At 44.8% G+C, this 5,191-nt stretch overlaps 1 pseudogene; it reads left to right on the forward strand.

Moving 5' to 3' along the window:
• Positions 1 to 220: 220 nt before the first annotated feature.
• On the forward strand, positions 221 to 317 carry LOC115069651 (annotated as a pseudogene).
• Positions 318 to 5,191: the final 4,874 nt, after the last annotated feature.

Consider the following 5,191-nt stretch of genomic DNA (forward strand, 5'->3'; position numbering starts at 1 on the left):
ACAGTTGCAAGCTTCCTGATATGAATACTGGGAAGAAAACTCAGGACCTCTGGAAAAGAAGTAAGCACTCTTAAACACTGAGTCATCTCTCCAGCCTCCAATTCATCTTTTTTTTTTTAGAGGAGTGGCATGCTGGGGATCAAACTCCTGCATGCTAGGCAAGAGCTCTGCCATTGAGCCAAGCCCCCCATCAATTTATCTTTTAAAAACATGTTTCTTGATCGTTTTCTGGTTCAAAGCATGATGATTGGGTGTTCAAACCTTGAACTGTGTTGCTGTCAAACCTTGTTATGCACTGGCACATTACCCATCTGACATGAAAAAAAAAGAAAAACAAAACAAAACAAAACATGTATCTAGAATTATTGTGCATATGATGAAGGTGGGGGGCAGTGAAGAGGTCAGAGGACAACTCTGTGGAGTTGGTTCTTTCCTTCCACCTTTGAATGGGTTCTGGGGATCAAACTCAGTTGTCACACAGCAAGTGTTTATTTTAACTCACTGAGCCATCTCATCAGCCCTGTTATATTTTTAGAAGCATGTCAAAGCAAATTATTTCAACATACATATCACATATAACAAAGTGCACAACATGAAGTGTTCATTTGCTGAGTTTTAAAAAATGAATGTATATGTTGGCCAGGCGTGGTGGTGCACACCTTTAGCCCCAGCACTTGGGAGGAAGAGGCAGGCAAATCTCTGTGAGTTCAAGCCCAGCCTGGTCTACAAGGTGAGAGCAAGGTGAATGCCAGGCCAGCTGGGGCTAAGGGAACCCTGTCTCCAAAAGACAAAAATAGAATAAAAATGAATATATATATATATATATATACACAAATATATATATGACTTAAACCCATTGAGAAAGTTCCTTTTTGTCCAATAGTATGTCTATATTGCCACCAGCCTGAGTCAGTCTCAGCAAGAGGCCGGTGACACAGTGAATGCTTTAAAAATGTCAGCCAGCCAAGCACTAAATGCATCAAGGAATGGATGTGCCCACACCTTGTTTCTCTGAGGACGGGAGCAGGTCTTTCCCTGGCATTCCTCACAGAATCACTCTACAGTAAGTGCCCCTCAAGACACAGTGACTATGCTAGTTATACATCACAGTATAGCAAATTACCCAAAATTTAAAGATGTATTTTTATGTGTATATGTGTGCGCCTGCCTGAGTTTATGAGCACCATGTGCATACAGTGCCCATGAAAGTCATAAAAGGGCATTGGATCCCCTGGAATTGGAGTTATGGACAGTTGTGAGCCATCTCTCCAGCCCCAAATTACCAAAATTTAGCATCATAACACATAAACACTTACCCAGTTTTTCTGGGTCACAAATCCAAAAGCAGCTTAGCTTGGTGGTCTGGCTGGAGTGTCTCTGTCTCATGTGTCCTGGTCTGTTGTTCTCTGAAGACTTAACTATTCTAAGATGTCTAACCACATGGTTGTGAGTAAGAGCTCCAGTCCTTCACCAAGTAATCTCCTACCTAGGGCTTTCTGCATGTGTTCATGTTGTGCAGAGGCTTCCCCAGAGTGAGCAATCCAGGAGCACAAGGTGGCAAATATCACAATGGATACATAAGGCATCTCTGGACAAGAGAGTGAATATCAGGGGGGCATGTGTTAGATGGGGCATGGAGCTCCAGACAGTGTAGAAATGAGCAGAAATAGCCATCATTTACAGGATCTCTGTCTCTCTGTCTGTCTCTCTCTGTCTCTCTGTCTCTCTCTCTCTGTGTCTTGCACACACTTCAGGTAGGGGTGGGCAGGGCAGGCAGATATGGAAATAGATGATGTCTATCAAACTCAATAAATGCCACAACAGTAGGATAGTGGTTGTTAAAAATAACTTTGCTGGGACTGGAGAGATGGCTCTGAGGTTAAGAGCACTGACTGCTCTTGCAGAGGACCTAGGTTTGATTCCCAGCACCCACATGACAGCTAACAACCATTTGTAACTCCAGTTCCAGGGGATTCAACCTCCTCTTCTGACTTCCAAGGGCATTGCACAAGTGCTTTTACATACATGCAGGCAATACACAAAATAAAAATAATAAATATTAAAAAATGACTTTGCTATAATGCATATTTATGACTCAATAAAGAGACAGTCTCTCTCCCTCCCTGTCCTACACTCCCCAGCTCAGAGGTGACAACAGCACCCTGTTCTATCTGTCCAGAACCAGTTCAGAGTCCACAAAGGCATTTCCTCCACTACTCCCTACAGTGCATTGCTCTGCCCTTGCCTGCCTCTCCCTACTGATTCTGTGCTGGAAATACTTCTGTATCAGCACAGAGAGCTGTCCCTTCCTTATTTATGGCTGCATGGTATTCTATTTCATAATCCACAGTTTATCTAAACAGTCCCATCACTAACTCTTTGGTTTATTTCTAATCCTCTGTTGTTAGCTGCTGTTTCCCTTGCCCATTCATTTCCACGTACACAGCTATAAATGAAGGATGCCTTCAGTAGATATTGCTCAGGAGGGTGTGCACTGCTGGATGTGCATCAGGGCCTGGTCCACATAGCCACAGCCCCAAAGTCAGCCATCAAATGTTCTGAAATTTGCCAATTGCATAATTGAGAAATGGCTCCGCAGTGCAGCATTGGTTTCTGTCTTTCTTCATGAGTTAGGTTGACTGTCTCATCACATGCTTCAGAGTCACTTGATGTTGCTTTATGTAAACTGTCTATACAAACATGATGCCTATTTTTCTACTGGAGTCTGCGATGTCAGATCATCATCATCTCACTATAATTAACATTACTATTATTGTGATCATCATCATTTGATATAATCTTGCTCCATAGGTTGGCATCAGGTTGGCTTCAAATTCATAATCCTTCCATATCAGCCTCCCAAGTGCTGGGGTTACAGCCATGCGCCACGACACCCAGCTTGTGCTGTAACTATGTGGTAACCTCCGCCTCCAGACCATATTGCCACCCCCCCACCCCCATACTCTATCTCCCGCTACTGCCTATCACAAAGCTAGGTACAGAATGGCTACTCTCTAAATGCTTGGGGACTGAATGGCAGAGACCCCAGGACACATCCCCAGCACACAACTGTAGACTTCCAGAAGACATGTGGGAGTCTCCAGTTGGAAGGAAGCAGGGAAGGAGGAAGTCACAGAGCCCTCAGGTAGGAGAGATCTCCATCTAGGGGACAATTTCTAAGAGACAATTTTATTAACTTTATCACTTTGGGTCAAACTCCCCAGAGGAGCCAGTTCATAGGGAAGTTCCATGCTTGCATGACCCCTAGAGGGCTTTGGGAGCCAGCTGTCTTACCCTAAGGGGTTTTCCCCTCTTGTGATGCTGGGAACTGAAGCATGGTAGGAAGTAACCCTGGCAGGTCTGCGTGTCACAGGAGGAAGTGTGGCCAGAGCTCTATGCTTGTTGCCTAGGCCTTTCCAGCCAGCACCCTTTGGAGCTCTGACAGCAAGGGTCACATGACTTTGGTGATGGTTCTGGGGCAAGTGGGGACTTCCTTGGGTGTGAGGGAAATTGCCTCATCCTCAGACCTATAGGGTAAGAACCATCCCAGTGCCTCTCTCAACCCTGTCATCATGCCCTGCCTGACTGTGGGCAAGTTCTGGGTTCTTAAAGGCCCCAGGCCTCTAAGAGAGGTTCCTGTCTCTGGCTCTGAACCCTACCCAATCAACATTTTCCTCTATGGCTGCCTCCCTCAGGAACTTCTTCAACTCCTATGGCCTCAGGTTCCAATGAAGTGACTTAGGATTGCTACATCTCTGAAATCAGGAGACTAGACTGAAGAGAGGCTAGGATGATCTGGGATTAGCTGCTGTAAATCCACACTGCAGTTCACGGTGCAACATGGACTCTTTACTTCCCCCCACCTTGAGCTTCTGAGCCCGCACAGATAAGCTAAGGACAAAGATATCTGACAACATCAAAATTAAGGAATGTGTTCAATAGAACAAATTTGTTGAGCAGAAGGCATTGTAGACTGTTTTCCAAGTCTACAATGAGTTCCCTTAATCAACATGAGTATGTGCTGGCAGTGAAGACTTAGGCCCCTACCCCTGCCCTACTAAGTCAGAAACTCTGGACATGCAGCTCAGCAACTGATTGTAGCAAGCCTTCCTGAGGTCTCCAATGTACACTCAAGTTTGAAAATCATTGCTATAGAGAACTTAACAGATGGGCAACATATTGGGAGAAGGTACACGCAGCACCAACATTCAACAAGGGATTGAGAGCTAAACTTTGTTCGTTACTCTTGCAAATCAGTGTGAAAAACACAGGAAACCCCATTGAAATGAGCAAACAGTCTGAACAAGCAGTTCATAGAAGGGGAAGACCAATGTCCAGTAAGCACAGGAAGAGACCACAAATCTCAGGATCAAGCTGGGGATGGAGCTCCGTTGGAAGAGTGCTCACCTAGCCTGTAGGAAGCCCTAGGTTTGATCCTTAGCACTGCATAGACCAGGTATGTGGCAGTACCCATCTGTAAAGTGGGAGGAGATCAGTGGGCGAGTTTGGGTTATGAAATACACTTTCTCAAAAACTACAAAACAAAAAACAAATTTCAGGAGTAACATATAAATGGAAGGATATATGAATGTGCGTGTGTGTGTGTGTGTGTGTGTGTGTGTGTGTGTGAGAGAGAGAGAGAGAGAGAGAGAGAGAGAGGACTGAGGATTGAACATAGGGCCACACACTGAGCAAACATTTCTATTACACTGTATCTTCTCCTCCTCCTGCTCCTGCTCCTCCTGCTCCTGCTCCTCCTGCTCCTCCTCCTCTTACTCACCTATCTCTGCCTAATAAGTGCTGAGATTAAAAGTGTGTACCACCACATCCAGGTATCCCAGTTCTTTTTATGCTTTTTATTTTGAGCCCTGATTTTACTAAGTTGCTCAGGCTAGCCTTGAACTTGCTCTACAGCCTTGAACTTGCTCTACAGCTCAGGAAAGCCTTGAATTTGTGATCCTCCTTGTGATATTCAGCTTCCTGAGTACCTGGGACCAGAGGCCTGCACCACCAGGCCTGGCTGAGAAATGTATGCTAAAATAACAAGAGGCACATCCAAACTGATAGACAATAATGAGAGTTAGGCATTATAAAAGCTGATGAATACACTAGGCATTGTTCACAAGCTGCAGGTGAGCCATGCTGGAAGGATTTAGTGAAATTTAAACATATGTGTTTGGGATTTACTAAT

This window comes from Nannospalax galili, unplaced genomic scaffold, assembly GCF_000622305.1.
Source record: "Nannospalax galili isolate Female #2095 unplaced genomic scaffold, S.galili_v1.0 scaffold1714, whole genome shotgun sequence".
Lineage (NCBI taxonomy): Eukaryota > Metazoa > Chordata > Mammalia > Rodentia > Spalacidae > Nannospalax > Nannospalax galili.